Source organism: Humulus lupulus, chromosome 1, assembly GCF_963169125.1.
Source record: "Humulus lupulus chromosome 1, drHumLupu1.1, whole genome shotgun sequence".
In the NCBI taxonomy this organism is placed as follows: Eukaryota; Viridiplantae; Streptophyta; class Magnoliopsida; order Rosales; family Cannabaceae; genus Humulus; species Humulus lupulus.
This window is the reverse complement of record NC_084793.1, coordinates 43,046,108-43,065,213: the sequence shown is the minus strand read 5'-3', so window position 1 is coordinate 43,065,213 and position 19,106 is coordinate 43,046,108. Positions and strand designations below refer to the sequence as shown.

The following is a 19,106-nucleotide window of genomic DNA, read 5'->3' as shown; positions in this document are numbered from 1 at the left end:
TTTTGGGGATAACATTATCACACATGAACCTCGACAATGTGGATCTCATATCCCGTGTTTCCTCTCTACTGAAAAATAATGTTAGAATCTGGTGGGATTCGGTACAATGGACTCATGACGTCACCACCATGACTTGGGCTAAATTTGTGGAGCTGTTTCACAAAAAGTATTACAACTCAGCTGTCATTGCTACGAGGATGGAAGAATTTGCTAGTCTGAAGCAAGGCAATTTAACGGTAGTCGAGTACGCTTGACAATTTGATCGTCTAGCCAAGTTCGCACTAGAGTTGGTCCCAACCAATTTCTCGAGGGTTACCAAGTTCACCAGGGGACTCAGACCCACGATTGAGTTAGCAGCCAAGCTTGCAAACCCTGGAACCACTTCTTACGCTGATGTTTTGGAAATGGCTATAGAGGAGGAAAGGCTCCAAGCGAATTTCAGTAAGGAGGAGGCAAGCAAGTCTGAACCCAGGCAACAGAAGCAGACTCAAAATGGTAGAAACCACAGCAACAACCAGCATAGCAATAATGGGCAGAAAAGAAAGCATCCTGATAATAAGCAAGATTGACAAAAGAGCACAGACTAATAACGGTAATAATAGGTTGGGTTATATGGAATACCCTCAGTGCTCCAAGTGCCAGAAAATACATCATGGGGAGAGTCGTGCAAACACCAAGGGTTGTTTCAATTGTGGCCAAGAAGGTCATCGGAAAAAGGATTGTCCATAGCTCAAACAAGAAGAAAAGAAGGATAATAAGATGGTTCTAGCCAAAGTCTTTGCCTTGACCAAGGGAGAAGCCGAAGCTAGTAACAAAGTGGTCACATGTCAGCTTCCTATCCTTGATAATATATGTTTAGTATTGTTTGATTCGGGAGCAACACACTCATATATCTCGTTAGGAATGATAGAAAAATTAGACAAACCTTGTGAAAGATTTAAAACTAGGTTTGTTACGAAACTGCCTTCGGGCGAAGCAGTTCTATCATCACGAATAGTACAAGGAGTACTGATCAAAATCGAGGGCACGGAACTAGAAGGAGACCTGATAGAGCTAGAGATCAAGGACTTTGACGTAATACTGAGCATGGACTGGATAGCAAGGTATGGTGCAACCATCGACTGTAGACGCAAGCAAGTGACGTTTATAACTCGTGACAGTTAGAAACTATGTTTTATGGGAAAGATTTCAGGACTACGGACGCCGCTTATCTCATCTCTCAAAGCTCATAAGATGATAGAGAAAGGATGTCAGGCATTCTTAACAAGCATTACGGATGTGGCATAAGAAACACTATTAAAGGTTGGAGACGTTCGCATTATAAAGGAATTTCCAAAGATATTTCCTGACGACTTACCAGGGTTACCCCTTACTCGGGAAATTGACTTCACAATCGAACTAGTACCGGGAACCGAGCCAATCTCAAATGCACCATACCGGATGGCACCTACCGAACTCAAGGAGTTGAAAATGCAGTTACAAGAACTCTTAGACTTGGGTTTCATCAGATCGAGCCATTCGCTATGGGGAGCACCAATTCTATTTGTGAAGAAGAAGGATGGAAGCATGTGAATGTGTATCGATTACCGCGAGCTGAAATAGTTGGCAATTAAGAACAAATACCCGCTACCCTGGATCAACGACTTGTTTGATCAACTCCAAGGAGCGACTGTATTTTCAAAGATTGATCTACGGTCTGGTTATCACCAGCTCAAGGTAAGGGAAGAGGATATACCAAAGACAGCTTTTAAGACTCGATACGGACATTACGAGTTTTTAGTTATATTATTTGGTCTTACTAACACTCTAGTCACATTTATGGACTTAATGAATCGGGTCTTCAAGGATTACTTAGACAAATTCGTCATAGTGTTCATTGACGATATTTTGGTGTACTCCAAGGACGAAGTCGAGCACAAGGAACATTTAAGATTGACCATTCTGCGACTAAAGGAGCATCAACTTTATGCCAAGTTCAAGAAATGTGAATTTTGGCTATCGCAAGTGGCGTTCCTCGACCATATAGTATCTAAGGATGGAGTCGCAGTAGACCCAACTAAGGTAGAGGCTGTGAAAGATTGGCCAAGACCTAAGAATGTGTCAGAAGTTAGAAGTTTTCTCAAGCTAGCAAGCTATTACCGGAGATTTGTAGAAGGATTTTCTAAGACAGCCACTCCGCTTACCAACTTGACCCGGAAACAGCAAAAGTTCAACTGGATGGATAGATGTCAAGAGAGCTGCCAATTGCTCAAAGATAAATTATGCTCAGCACCAGTACTATGCGTACCGACACCAAACGATAAGTTTGTAGTATATTGTGATGTGTCCAAGCAAGGTTTGGAATGTGTGCTGATGCAAAATGACAAGGTGATAGCCTACGCCTCAAGGCAGCTGAAGGAATACGAGCAACACAATCCAACACACGATATGGAGTTGGCAGCGGTTGTCTTCGCATTGAAAATCTGGCGCCACTATCTTTATGGAGAACAGTGTGAGATTTATACGGACCAAAAGAGTTTAAAATATTTCTTCATGCAGTAGAAGCTCAACACGAGGCAGTGCAGGTGGTTGAAACTAGTAAAGAATTATGATTGTGAAATCTTATACCACCCAGGAAATGAAAATGTAGTTGCAGATGCATTAAGTCGAAAGAGTTACGAAAATCTGGTAGCATTATCCGAAATAGAAAAGCCTCTACATCAAGATCTAATTAATGCTAGAATAGAACTATTCATTGGTCAACTGACTAACTTGTCAATCCAGCCGAGTTTACTAGATGATATACGGATCAGGCAAGGGCATGATGACACGTTAGTATTGCATATAGTTGCAGTCAAAGAATGCAAGACTATGGATTTCTCTATATCAGGACAGGGATTCTTGAGATATAAAGGCTGGGTGTCCATGGCGAATGACTTTGGGATTAAGATGAAGATTTTAGAAGAGGCACACACTACTTGTAATGCCCCGAATTCTCCGATGTGGTTTAATGGCGGGATTAGTAGGCCGGAAGGGCCATACTTGTTTAATTATGCCATTAAATGATATTGTGCATGTATATGTGAATTATATTATAATATGATGTTAAATGCATGCATGTGGGTCCACGTTTTTAATTACAGGGGTGTGACGGTAATTTGGCCCGTTGAGGGTATAATTGTATATTTGTATGCATGTCGGTGATATATGTTGAGACCACATTATAATGTGGGTTTGTTCAAGCTATTCGGCATAAGATGATCTTGGATTATTGATTAGCGGTTTAGTCACAACAGGTTTAAGTTCGGGGCTCGAGTTGAATTTCAGGATGATTTTAATGATTAGAGCATTATCGGGAATTAAAGGGTAACGGGATGTGAATTATTGGTGTTTGAGATTATTGAGAATAGCGGGAATTGGAGAGCGTTAATTATGATTAATGAGATAGGAGGAAAATACCAATTTTTGCCCTTGGGAGCCTTTAGAAATCTTAAATTGACCTAGGGGTAAAATGGTCATTTCACCCCTAGGATAGATAAAACCATTGTTTGCTGAAAGGAGGTAGAAAAAAACAGAGCAATTTCGAGAGCCTTCCCATACCATCTTCTCCTTCAGTTTTCTTTGTAATTTTTGAACCGTTCTTAAGGATTTGAGCTTGGGAAGCAAGCCTTGGGAGTTTGGGAGTGTGTTCCTCCATTGAAGAGCATCATAAGCTGAGCTTTGGGTAAGTTTCTAATCATAGAATTCTCTGGTTTGCCCTGTTTTGGTTTTGTTTTGCAGCTGAGATTTCTAGGGTGAGTACTTGGTTTTTTTGGGAGTTTTGGCTAGGGTTCCTATGCTTGTGATGTGTTAGGATGGTTTTTGGGTTCATTTGGTATTAAGAATGGGATTTGGAAGCTTGGGAATCAGGTTGGAATCGAAGGAGATGAAGAAGGTCGGTTCAGGGGAGTTTTGGTATGGAGGTAGCGCTATAGTGCCCACCCTAGGGCGCTACAGCGCTCCTCAGGAGGCTTTTGGGCATGCTGAGGGTTGAGCGTTGTAGTGCTACCCTGTTCCTTCAAAGTCCCATTTTGAGTGTTTTTAAGGGTTTTTGACTTGGGGTTTCAATCCTTAAGACCCGAGATCGAATCTACTCACCGTGTGGGCATGTTTCGAGGTCCCGAGAGTGGTGCTTATGTTAAGACCCTATTATTATGGATTCTCATTAATGGAGGTTATAATTGGTTGTGATTAGGTAACCGCTAAGGAACTAAAAGATCGATCGTTCTCAGGGGTCGTCCTTATTATATTTCTCGCTCGAACCTGAGGTAAGAAAACTGTACCCTGTGTATATATGACATGCGTATTTGCTATAGAGGCATGTTGATTGATAATGTGGACATGGATTGCATATTAAATTCTAGTGAATGTTGATTACCTGTATATGGCACTGACTAGTTAGGGACACTGACCTAAGAGTCAGAAACGACATGAGCATCCTGAACGCAGGGCCGAATGAAGATTAGATCTAATCGATATCAGTGCTGAATGGCTCTAAGGAATTAGCACTGGACCGACCCTAAGGTCGATGAACTTATAAGCGCTTGGCTAGTCTAAGACTAGTTACTCAGAGCCAGGCATGAGGCCCCGGTGACTGTTGTCACGTGGCTAGGGAACGATGTTCCAGGGTTATGACTCTATGGTCATGAGGAGGGTTATGTTGGTGACTATTCACCATACACCTATCTTGGTCAAACTTATGAAAGGCTCACTTATCAGATAAGCCCTGGTGATCCTATCGTCACATGGCTAGAGGGGGCTGTACCCACTTTTGTGACTGTCACCTATCCGTTTTGGACTGATAGTCCTGGATGATTATTACAATCATTGTTGATATTATATCATGCTATATTGTGTTTTCTTGCTGGGCCTTGGCTCATGGGTGCTATGTGGTGCAGGTAAAGGGAAAGAAAAGCTCACCCAGCCTTGAGTGGAGAGCTTAGGTGGTGATGTGTACATATGCGGCCGCTTGACCACCATGACCAAGGAGTTCTCAGAGGAACTAGGGGGCTTACCCTATTTTGCTGCTTAGGTCGGCGGGATTGTAAATTTGAGATAGTATTGACCATTTTGTACTGAGAACAACTTGTAAATGTTTTGATTAGCTCTGCAGAGCAATTTATAATATAAACTATCCTTCCCTTTTATTGATTTTTCACCTTAACCTGTTAATCACATTTAGAGCACGTTTTTAGCCAAAGGACTCGGGTAGCGGGTCAAATTTCCGGTTCACCGTAACTGTTCTGAGGTAACCAGGGCGTTACACTACTCCATACTCAGTTCACCCGGGATCGACCAAGATGCCTCATGACCTTAAGGTACTATATTGGTGGCTGGGAATGAAGAAAGACGTAGCAAAATATGTGTCCAAATGCGTTATATGCCAGTAAGTAAAGGCAGAACATCAGCGACCTACAAGCTTATTGCGACCGCTTAGTATTTTGGAATGGAAGTGGGAAGACATAGCCATGGACTTCGTGACAAGATTACCACGAACGAATAAGAAATACGACTCAGCTTGGGTTGTGATAGATAGACTCACAAAGTCAGCACACTTCCTGCCTGTCAAGACTACGTACACTGCGGACTAGTACGCAGACATCTATGTTCAAGAAATTATATGGCTGCATGGAATCCCTAAGACCATAGTATCCGAGGATCGGTGTTTACATCGAGATTTTGGGGAAGCTTGCAGCAAGCCATGGGTACCAAGCTAAGTCTTAGTACAACATTTCATCCTTAGACTGACAGACCATCTGAGCGTACAATACATATTTTAGAAGATATGTTGCATGCTTGTGTTCTAGATTTTGGAGGATCGTGGAGTAAGTATTTCCCACTTATAGAGTTCTCCTACAGTAGTAGCTACCATGCAACGATCGATATGGCACCCTATGAGTTACGTTATGGAAGGAAGTGTCGATCGCCGTTACATTGGGACAAGGAAGGAGAAAGACAACTTCCTGGACCTGATGCAGTTAGAGAGGCTAAAAATGTAGTGGAACTGATTAGAAAGTGTATGCTCATTGCTTAGAGTTGACAAAAGAGTTATGCGGATGCCAAGCGGCGAGATGTGGAATTCAAAGTTAGAGATCAAGTCTTTTTAAGAACATCTCCTATGAAATGAGTGAAGCGGTTTGGGAAGAAAGGCAAACTTAGTCCCCGATTTATAGGTCTTTTTGAGATATTGGACAAGGTGGGACCAGTAGCATATAGATTAGCCCTACCACCAGCTCTAGCAGATAGCCACAATGTGTTTCACATCTTGATGCTACGTAGATATGTGTTTGACACATCCCACGTTCTGAAGTATGATACGTTAGCACTTCAGAAATACCTGAGTTACGAGGAACGACCGGTTAGCATCCTAGAGAAGGGGATGAAGAAATTACAGTCTAAGTATTCCAATAGTCAAGGTCTTATGAAGTAATAGTCCAGAACGGGAGGCAACATGGGAGTTGGAGGAAGACATCCAAGCACAGTATCCGGAATTGTTTGGTCAATAAATTTTGGGGACGAAATTCTTTTAAGTAGGGGAGAATTGTAGCATCCCGGAATTTTACTTAGCTAGATAGTAGTAGCTTGTGCTGTAGTATTTTAGTTTTCATGGTTATTGGTTCAAGCCGGGATTTAGTTGGAAACTCATAGAGATATTTATGGATTTTATAAGTTTAGCCTATAGTTTAGAAATATTAATTTTAACATAAGGTTTGATTAATATAGCTGGTCCTAGAAATGATATTTATTATAACATAAGGTTTAGATAGAATAATTAAGAACGTGACACTTGTCACATGCATGTTTATTAATGATTTAAGGATTTTAGCTGAATAATTTAATAAAGGATAAACTTAGGAAGTCTAGAACCTTCCCTCAACTGTTAGGATTACGTTTTACTCAGTCAATGTGGTTTTAAACAAATTCAAGTGTGCTGAAAGTGTGCAAAAACGTGTTTGATATATCAACGTATGTCGATATATTGTAGCTATAGGGGTCAATATATCGCCTATGGGTGATACGGAAAACATGTTGTCTTCACACGAACGAAACCACGAAGGCTCGGGATACAGGGTCAGGCGATATATCGCATATAGGGGGCGATATATTGGCTCCCTTTGGCATTTTTGAAAATTTGTGGAATCCGAGTTAGAAACAGCCCTCAACAATTTGGACTTGCTCTTGAACGTTTTTGACCAAGTTCTGGGCATCTGTTGAACAAAAATTCAAATTTTACTCAATTATTTATTTATTTTAAAAGGAGTTAGTTTCACTCCTTGAACTCTATAAATAGGACCTTTCACTCATCCATTTGCATCATCATTCAAGTATTCTTCATAGCCTCCAAGCTGCTAAGTTCATTCTAGAGAGAACACTAGGGTTTGGGGGTTAAAAGCTTTCCAATCTAAGCTTTTCTAAACACTTGGGAAGTACGATAGAGTGATATTTCGGTATTGAGGGATAGTTCATTATAGTTTCTCCTATTCTTTTCATTTTCTTCAAAATCCTAACTTGTTATAATAGCTTTTGGTTAGGTGTTTGAGTTTCTTGAACTTAAGGTTTTTTGGCAAGTTCTTATCTTGATGGTTTAGATATTCTTTTCATCCCCATTTCTTTAGAAAACTTATGGATCTTACTGTTTGGTTTTAGGATTTTTCAATCCCGCTCGTCTCTAATATCCCGGTTTTTGGTAAGGAAAATAAGTTAGACTTTATGTGTTATGATTATGTTTACATGTTATGTGTATGTATGTATATATGTATATGTTTATGTTGTATTCTCTTGGGAAATATAGTTGCTTAGATAGCAAATAAGCAAATCCCAAGATTTTTATCATTATCGTAGACTATAGTTATGATTTAACCTACCTCGAATAGTAGCAAGAAGACCTAGATGGTTTCTATCACAGACTACGGTAATGAGTTAATGGCCATTAATATTGTAGTTATGTTTTATGATTTACATTTTTACGTCATACGTCATACGTTTTATGATTTATGTTTTTAAAGTTATGATTTATGATATGTTTTTAGTAGATTTGCTAAGCATTAGGCTCATTCCTTTATATTTTAGATGGAGCAGGAAAATAAGCTTGGAAGGAGGGATGGATTCATGGCAGCTTTGGCATGTGTATTAGGTGAGGACTGAATGAATGGACTGATGGGAAAGATCAAGGATGATGTTTTGTTTGAAGTATTTTTAATTATGTATTTATGTTTTATTTCCGCATTTAGTATTTGAACAATTAATTAAAGGTTTTGTTTTCTTTATGATTTTATGCAAAACAATGGGATCTCGTATTTTGGATTTTTATAATAAAGTTCTATTATTTTATGTATGTATTCCAAAATAGTAGTTAAGCTTAGTAGTTTTTAATGGTCCGAGGTTTGTAAGTTAGTCGGGTCATTACATCCTTTGTATTCCCAGTGAAAGGGTAAAGTTTGTGGTGTATTGTGTAGGGTCCAAAAATGGCTTAGGATGCGTATTGGCAAAATGGGAATGTAGTAGCTTATACCTCAAGAAAGCTCAAGGATTATGAACAGAGGTATCCTACCCATGATTTAGAGCTTGCAGCAATAGTTTTGCACTCAAGATATTAAGACACCTCTTATATGGAGATAAGTGCAAGATTTACACTGATCATAAAAGTATGAATTACTTCTTCACCTAGAAAGATCTGAATATGAGACAACGAAGATGGTTAGAGCTAGTAAAAGATTATGACTGTGAGATTCTATACAACCCACGTAAGGATAATGTGGTGGCTGATGCATTAAGTAGGCGAGGACATGGAAGTGTCTCAGCTCTGAGTACAATAGAGGCACCTCTACATAAGGAGATTATTAGTGTTGGAATTGAGTTGATAGCAGAAGGCCTAGTAAACCTCACTCTACGGTCCTCCCTACTAGAACAGATTTAAGAAGGGAAGAAGATAGATGAAGCCCTAATGAAATAAGAGGCTCTGGTACAAGAAAGTGGTAGCACCGACTTTTCTATGTCCAAAGGAGGGTTGCTGCGATACAAGGATATGATCTGTGTGCGTAATAATGATGAGATTAAGATAAGTATTATGAAAGAGGCACATACAAAGCCTTATTCCTTACATCCATGGTCGAGTAAGATGTACCAAGATCTTAAAGCATTGTATTGGTGGCCCGGAATGAAGAAAGATATTGCTGAGTTTGTTGCCAGATGTCTGACATGTCAGCAAGTGAAAGCAGAACACCAAAGACCCGCCAGGCTACTACAACCACTCTATATCTCAAACTGGAAGTGGTAAGACATAGCAATGGATTTTGTTGTAGGGTTACCTGGGACCACAAAACAGCATGACTCTGCCTGGATAACAGTATAGACTCACTAACTCTACTCATTTCTTGCAAGTTAAGACTACCTATTCAGTAGACCAGTACGCAAAGTTTTATGTTAGTGAGATCGTGAAACTTCATGGGGTACCAAAGTTGATTATCTTTGACAGAGGGTCTGTATTTACATCAAACTTTTGGAAAGGATTGCAGAAAGCAATGGTTACTAGATTGAAATTCAATACCAATTTTCACCCCAGGCCGATGGGCAGTCTGAGAGGACTATTAAAATTTTGGAGGATATGTTGAGATGTTGTTCTTTAGACTTTTCAGAGTCTTGGACCCGATACTTACCCCTGATGGAGTTCTCTAATACCAATAGTTATCAGTCAACTATTGAGATGGCTCCTTATGAGAAACTTTATGGGTGTAAATGTAGATCTCCCTTGCACTGGGATGAGGTTAGGGAGAATCAGATTTCAGGCTCCAAGGCTATTAGGGATGCCAGTGAGGCGATTGAGAAAATTCACCAACGGATGCTTATCGCTCAGAGTAGGCAAAAGAGTTACGCAGACCTTAAGAGAAGGGACATTGTGTTAGGATTAATGTCCTAAAAGCATGTAAAGATATTTTATTGGTTTTAAATAAAAGTATATTTGATTATATTTGAATGTTATAATTATTGTTTGAATTAATTATATAATAATATAAAAAAAAATTCCCTATTCATTCATGAGAATATGATCTTGTATTAGTATACTAGAATTAAGATCATATATAATAGTCAGTAACATATTAAAGTAAAGAATCTTTAATGAATGTTTACTAGTACGGTTTGCTAAGCATACGAGATGCAAGTAATCTAGATTCAGATTACTGATGTGGATAGACATCTTAGTAAATGTGTTGTATATAATAGCGATTACATATGACAAGAACGATGAGAATTAATTATTTTTATAAACTTGTCGTTTGATGTAAAGATTTAATTCTTTTCATAATAGATGATCATTTGTAGATTAGTCTTAATCCTGAGTATTCATGAACTCCTGTTTATGTTTATTGGATCTTTTGATTCACTCGTTAAGGTCTCTTGGAATAATGAGGCTAATGACTTTTGTTTTTGAGATTTAATATCATGGATGGCTGAGAACATGAATTACAATATTGGAATCCATGCTTTCCTAACAGATTGAATATTGGTTCCCTTTAGGTTGATTCTGGAACTAAATAGTTATTGAGCTCAAATCTATACTTAGATTATAGATTAATTATTCACTAGTGAAGTAATTGTACTTAAGGATCAAGAGGTAATTAGAAGGGCAAAACGTTAAATTTTGACCAGCTCTAATTAACGAACCAATAATGGAGGAGAGAACTACATATATTGACTACTAGAGAAAACTCTGAAAATATAATTCAATAAATACTTAGAGTGTAATTCCATATTTATAGTTGAGTAATCATGGAATTAATAAATAAATATTATTAGATTAAAGAGTTTAATTAATAATCTGGTTTATTAGAGCTTCGCATTATAGTTTCATGGTCCCAGATCACCTTTGTCCTACACTGTCAAGGGTAAGGATGTCAAAAGAAAGATTTGTTAAGAGAAATGAGTAAATTGCAAAGAATTAATTTTCCAGGGCAAGGAAATAATTATTTGATAATTATGGATAATTGATTAATTGTGAATTAATTAATTATTTAACTATATAGTTTGTATTTTAAAAAACTATATGTTAAAATTAATATTATTCTTGTTTGGATTAATATAAAGAGAGAAAATAATAAATATCTTATTTATAATATGATATTTATTTAATTTAAAACTGATAAATTAACTAATATTTATGTTGGAATAAATATATTGTCTTGAAAGTTGATTAAATAAACAAATGAGAAAATTAGGGCAACCTTAATAGGGTTGGGCGACACACACTGTATAGTATAGTGTGTGGCGCCTAGCATCAAGGTTCCCTGAGATTTAAATTTTGAATTTCAAATAAATTTGTTTAATCAGTTATTTAATTATTCTTTTTAAATATGATTTAAATAGATAATTAAATAAAAATATCTAATCAGTTTCAATTTGAATTATATTTTAATTAAATAAATATTATTTAATTAGATTAAATATCTTTATAAATCTGATAGACGTGATATTTAGATAATGATGGTTAATTAGACTCTCTCTCTCTCTCTCTAAAAAGCGATAGTTTTCTCTAAACATGAAAACTATTCTAAACCTTCTCTCTGTCAAAAATCTCTAGATCTCACGTGATGAGTACATCTAGGGATTCACATAAATCAACCTTTGAAATCCTACGTGCCCACACACGTCCTTGTGTGTTTGAGGATTGGTCTGGAAGATCAGGGTGTGAGATCTCTGAACACTAGATAGGAAGATCGTTGATTTATACAAAAAGATTCAAGGACACTTGATAGGCTACAAGAGGTAATCCCTGATCTATTTGTATGTGATTTAATATTTATATGTGTATATGGTTATGGCTGGTATTAATATTTATTAAAATGAGTCTATATATTCCGCTACGTACCTTTCATTTGATCATTTAATACCAACAATTGGTACCAGAGCAGTTTATACATATATATCTCTTCTATATAAAAAGTGTGTAGATAACCGAAATTCTTGGTTTTAACGGATTTTTATTTTTTTCGTTAACTTTAATGGAATATTCTTATATTTAACAGAATATTACAATAGATTGTAAACATGACTTAAACTTAAATAAAATTAATTAAATAAATAATTAAACAAATTAAAATATGATATTTTTGAGATATTTTACAATGATAATTATTTAAAAAATAATAAAACCATATATTTTATAACTTAAATAAAATTTAATTAAACTTAAACTTAATATTATATTAAACATATAATGAATAATCTTTTGTTGTGAGTGCCAAATTAAAAAACTAGAAAAAATATAAATTTAAACAAAAATTAATTAATTAAAATATGATATTTAAAAGATGTTTTATGATAATTTAAATAATTAAATTATATTTATTTAAAAATAATAAAGGTATACATCATTTTTTTATCTTATAAATTTGTGTGATATACTTTGTTTTTATCAAATGATTGAAGCTATTTTTCTTCATCAAATTCAACAAAGGATATTGTGAGATACATTAGAAACTAAAAATAGTTGATGCATGTATACTATTGTCTACACTATGACCTTTTCTATTATAATTTTATTTCAATTATTAAATTCTTTTTAAATATTATTGTATTTTATATATATATGTCATGTAGCCATGTAAATATATATTTATATCAACGTTGTGTTTAGATGTCATATATGTAGAGAATATTGATATAAATATTTATATATACTATAGAACTATAATTCATTCTAATATATATATATATTTTAAAAAAATAATAAACCAGTTTTTATTAAAATTATAGACAATGTTTACAACTTTAAAACTAAGCAAACGTGCATTGCACGTTGCTTCTTCCTAGTATATATATATATTAAATATTGTGTGGGTTTCTTGCATTTGTTATATGTATGTTGATATGTATTGAATGGATGAATATGTTTTTTGAATGTATGGTTGAATGGTGGATCGTTAATTATGTGGTGCTATTGGGTTAGAAATTTTATTGTTTTTCTAGATCTTGTGTAAGCCATAAAGGACATAGGATTTTTTATAATTTTATTTCTTGAATTTTAAATTGAAAAATCTGTACATAAAGAAAACAAGAGGAACCCGAGCCATGCACCTAAGAGGCACACAACCCGAGCCCTTGCTCACCCTCAAGCACGGCTAGGCTCAAGCCTCCACCTACTACCCCGCGCGCCAGACGCACCCTAGCCCCGCGGCTCCCAGCGTGTAGCCCCGTGGCTCCCAGTGTGCACCCAGCGCCCATGCGCGCACACACCCGCCTGCTAAGCCCCTGGCCGAGCCATTGCACGCCCAACCGACCATCCCGAGCCCTTGGCTCCTTATGTCGCCAGCCCTAGGGCTCCATTTTGGTGCCCAAAACCCTAATTCCTAAATTTTCATAAAATATCTTTTATTTAATTAAGTTTTAAATTATTTGAATTTAAAAGTTTAATTATCTTATTTTATTTTATTAGAAAATAAAATATCTTTTAGTTGGTTAAGATATTTTAATGTCTTAAGTTTAAATAATTATATGAATTTGATTCTTTAGTTATTTAAATTCAACTAAATTAAATAGATGACAAAATGGTTATTTAATTAAAAGTTAGTTTTAATTAAATAAATTAATTAGAAAATTTGTTTCTAATTAATAAATTTGGCAAAACAAAGTTCCTAAAGATTAGCAAGAAAGCCTAAAGGAGAGGAGAAGCATTCTTGGAGAGTCTTGAAAGCTACATAGGCCAAGATTGCAATTTTATTTCTAATTTTTTCAAAGGGTTGTAAATATTAGAAATACCCATTAGTACTTGGTTCATCATTTATTGTTTATTTATTTATTGTATTTATTTAAATAAATATTCATTAATGTTTAATTGATAACATGATCATGCATTAGTCAATTACATGCCATTCATGAAACCCCACACAGTTTCTCACTAATCATGCATCTTTTAGAAACATGATTATCTAGGATTGTCCTATTTATTTATATGAATTGTTTTTTGGTGAAATCAATTGCATGTAAACTACTAAGTATTAAATTTGTTAAAATTTTGTAAATCACACCATAATAAAGGCAATAGTATTTTATAGGCCTTTAAGATAACCAATTTTATGTAAAAAGTGTTTTAGTAAAGTTAGATGAATGTAAAGAGTAATTAATTATTTAGATCACATTAATTATAGAAATAGGCTCTTTTATAATTATATTTTTTTGTAATTAATTACTGTAATGCCCCAAATTTCCTAATAAGGTTTAGGACCTTGATTAGGAGGTCGGGAGGGCCATAATTGATTTAATATGATATATAATGATTATATGCATGTTTACGTGAATTATATTATTATATGATGGTGAATGCATGCATATGGGTGTATTTATTATTATAAGGGCATTTTGGTAATTTGGCCTGTTGAGGGCATATTTGTAAATTGGGTGCATATTGTAATTTGTGAATGAGATTTAATTATTATGGAGATATATTCGAGCTATGCGGCATGAGACGATCTTAGATTATGAGTTAGCGGTTTTATCATAACGGGGTCAATTTTGGGGTAATAGGAATGTTTATTTGGTGATAGATTGGGAATATTTGAGATCAGGGTGAAATTCTGGAAGTTTTGACTATAGTGTCCCCGAGGGTGTTTTCGGGACCCCGAGCACTAGGTTTTATTTAAGGTTACTTAAGCTTGAAGTAGCTTGACAGATAAGAACATACGTTAGAAACTTCTCGTTCTCTCTCAAAGATGTCTGTTTTACCGTTTGAGCCTTTTTGAGGAAATCTTGAGTTCTAGGAGTCGGAATCAAGCGAGGGTCGAGGCATAGCGATCCTAGGAAAGATTAGAAGCTTCTTAACCGAAGGATTTGACGGAAAACAACCAAATCGAAGGTAATCTAAGTTTGAAGTTTTAAGTTTTTAAAGTTTCTAAGCTTAGAATTGGACTTTGTTAATTGTTGAGTTTTTGGTCGGTTTGAGCTTTGGGTTTTGAGGGTTTTGGAGTATTGGGAAGCTTGGGAACTTTGATTTGATGATTGGGGAATGTTTGGGTATGTTTTTGGAAGATTTGAAGTGTTTAAAACGCGTTTGGGAATGGCAGTAAATGAAAGTTGCACGCTTTGTATGAAGAATGCATAAATGTGATTTATGAGCACATAATAATAGTTTATGCATAATGGCATAGAATAGTAAAAGTCAGAACCATGCCCTCAGCTCTGTGGGGTAATGCATAGTATGACCATTTCCTTTCTTTTGTTCCCTCCATTGAGATAAAAGGATTCTTCCTGCCTTTGTCTTTCCAAAATTTCAAAACAAAAGTTGTTTTATGTGATATTTGCTTGAATTGGTTTAGTGTTCTGACTTTCTTTGTCATGACAAAAGACATTGATATTGTGAAGAACTTGAAGCAAAGACTTTTGAAGTTTGATTTCTAATGCAAATTCCTTTGCATGTGAAACTCAAGTAAAGCTAATTAACTTAATTATTGCTATTATGTCAAGCATTTCAATTATTTTGTTAGTCTCTCAATTAAAAATCAGCAAGTATGTACACATATTACTATAATAAGTGCCACCTAATACTTTGTATCATTAGGGCCAATGAAAATAGATCAGGATCATGATTCATTTATTGGAATCAAATCATTACCAAGAATCTGTAATCTTGTAATATTGGGGCAGCCACAAGCTCAAGGTTTTTAATTATTTTATTATTTGAGCTATTTAATTTTCTTGCCCATTTGTATTACATAAGAACTCTCGGAAACTTTATGTTATTGAATACTTCTTGCCTTTGTTGGTTTAGTTATGCTTGCTAGATTATTGAATCTTTCTACAATGTCTTTACTGGTTTGGTTCACCACACTATAGAGCAATGCTGGTAGTCATTCTTTCACATCCTTTTTATCTTGTCAATGTATGGATCCATTGCTTAAGATTTAACTCAAGAAAACTGCAGGGGGAGGAAGGAAAATCTTGCCCGTGCTATGGAGCATGAGAGTCAAATGGAAATTCTTCTGCTGCTTATGAGTGCTATCAGAAAGCTATTGACATTTCACCTTCAATTGCGTATGAGTTAATCCAGGTTAGGAAGAAGACCCTTTCTTAAGAAAGAATTAGTTTACTGCGAAACTGAAACCATTTCCTCTACAAAAGTACCTAATATTATGAAATTTGAACTCTGTTCTGAGTGATGGGAGAAATTTATATTTTTAAATTCTTTTCTTTTGACATTGTTGCTTGTAAAAGGTGTTAAAGCAGGAGAATATAAGTTATGTTGTGGCTCCTTATGAAGCAGATGCTCTAATGACCTTCTTGGCAGTCAGCAAACAAGTTGATGCTGTTATCACAGTGGACTCAGATTTGATACCATTTGGATGCCCCAGGGTGAGTTATGAAAACTTGTTATTCTGATTTTTTTTTCTCACACAATGGGGTCAAGATAACATTATTTTTTTCCGTCTTCTATATACTTATTTGTCAGATACTTCAAACTTTGTTATATCCAGATTATTTTTAAAATGGACAAATTTGGGCAAGCTGTTCAGTTTCAGTATTCCATGCTACAATAGAACAAGGATTTGAATTTTTCTGGATTTACAAAGCAAATGATTTTTGAAATGTGCATTTTGAGTGGCTGTGACTATCTGCAGTCATTACCAGGAATGGGACTGAAAAGGGCTCATGCACTTATAAAATGATTTACAACTTACGACTAGGTGAAGTTTTATCATTCACGACCTTGACATTTGTATCCCTTAAAACTAAATAGGCTGAGAATATTGTTCTTTTGCCCTTTGCACGTGCTTAATTGCTTTTTCTTTAACTCCTTTGAATAAATGTTATAGCTAGCTAATGATTGGTCCATTTCAGGTGATAAAGCACCTAAGATACATCATTTCTTCGGTTCCACCTCTTTATGAAGAATCATTCAAGAAAGCACTATTGACCTTTCAGCATCAACGTGTTTACGATACAATTACCGAAAAAATTGTTCATTTGTCTGACATTTTTGAGAATATTGAGGATGATGGGGATTTCTTAGGGCCATATCCTTTTTAATATAGTTTTTCTCAAGTTAAAATTTCTGCTTCTATTTAATAATTGTGAAATACTTGAGATCCCTTAACTATGTATACAATGATACCTCAAGATATAGCTAAAGGTATAGCTGAAGGTGATCTTGATCCATTCACCAAAATGCCATTTCAGGTAATTGTTCTGCATTTACTTTTATTACTTCTTGGGGGTTGAAGAGTTTCAAGTTTACCATTATCTAGAAGTGCATCCTCCACAATTGAATGCTATTTCTTATTGATTTACACGTTTTCTTGTTCTTAATCATTTAACTGGCAACTGCAACCATATCAATTTCTCCTATGTTAAATAGCCTAGTAACAGAAAGAAACCAAACAAAAAGAAAGGCCATATATGTAGATTTTACTAATAATAAGTCATTTTAGTTTCCTAATTCCTATGTTTATATGCCATAACAGTTTGGCTGACTTTTTCACTTTCTTCTTAAAGTCCTCTATCTTTACTGGTGGCATTTATGTTTTCTTTCACCAACAGGGGACTGCTAGTGCCAACACAACTTTCAAACTCAAGAATTTTGATCTTGGAAGTGTAAAGAAAAAGCTAGATTTTCCTGTACAGAAGAATCTTCTGACTCAGTACTTCTGTATCCTTCTATTCCTTTTTCCCTGGTTTGTGTATGTAATTTTAGTATGAAATGTTTCATATCATGGAAAACAGTTCATGCACATAAATATAACTGGTTTATTTCATTAAGTGGATGTTTAGAAGCATGTGGCCTACTTGTACTGTAAGATAAGTGGCTAACAAACAAATGCTATTACTAATCTTCAACCCCGATTTGGAAATTTGTATTATATGTGTTTGAAAAGGTTCTGCCAAATGTAGTTAATTTTTTTATGATTAATGGATTAGTATGGCCTTCATGTTATGGGGACTTGAGCAGTAACCAGGTCAAGATAGTGACTTGGCCAAGAAGATAGGGTATACAAATTGGATGAGTAAAACAACTATGATAATGTTATGGTGCCATGAATGTTGACCACGAGGAGGAGGATAATAATAAAGAGAACGTGGAAGATAAAAAGAAAACACATAAGCGGACACGAGGCATAGTGCGATTGACGAAGATCATAGCAGAGAAAATTAAAGGAATCAAACGCCATTTGAGGTTCAATAGCAGGGGCAATCGATCGGGACCCCAAACAGAGAGCTTCAATGTTATTTAGGAATGCAAGCCAAAAGTATGGTGCCAATTAACATTGGCAATTGGCGCGAAGTTCCTAAATCTATATTGGACAACTTATGGAAGGATGTCAATGTAAGACATTTTACTATGTTTTGAAATAAATTGATGAGTTTATATTTTCTTTTGCTTACAAAGTTTCTTAAACTATTTGCAGCTAGCTTTCCACCTAGATGAGAATATGCGAAAAAATATTATTAGCTCAGTGGGTAATAAGTGGAGACAATTCAAATGTAATTTGAACAAGAAGTTTATAGTCCCTTACCTTAATGACCCATCTCTTTTGGAAGCAAACCCTCGTGGTCTCGATAAACCTCCACCAAGCTATCATATAGAAGAAACACATTGGAAAGAATTTGTCAAGAGAAGGACATCCAAAGAGTTTCAAGATTTTAGAAAATTATAACAAGAAAGGCGTAATCATTTACAATACCCTCATAGGACTTCAGGCCATAGCTATACTGAATTGGAAGCTGATTTAGTAAGTACATATATAGAACGTATTATGCCTGATTTTATGTTTTCTTCATTTGATGTTAAAATTGACCTAATTCTATTACATGCAGCAAGCTAAGTGGGGCACAACAGAGAAAATAGATCGATCTATACTCTGGAAGGAGGCTAGAAAAGATTCTTCTGGCAACTATGTCACCGAGCGTGACAAGGTCAAGGGAGAGGCCATCGTAAGTTGTAAAATGTTAAATGACTTTTGGTAATTGTTTTATATTTTAGTAACAAACATATAATTGATTAAATTTTGTACAGGAAGACATGCTTGAGCAAAGAAAAGAGGGCAAACTGATTGAAATCAGAACAAATGACATCCTAACACAAGTGTTAGGTACTGCTGAGCACC

At 35.5% G+C, this 19,106-nt stretch overlaps 1 pseudogene; it reads left to right on the top strand.

The window, feature by feature from the left end:
• Window positions 1–9,721: 9,721 nt before the first annotated feature.
• LOC133814078 (exonuclease 1-like) lies at window positions 9,722–18,411 on the top strand (annotated as a pseudogene).
• Window positions 18,412–19,106: the final 695 nt, after the last annotated feature.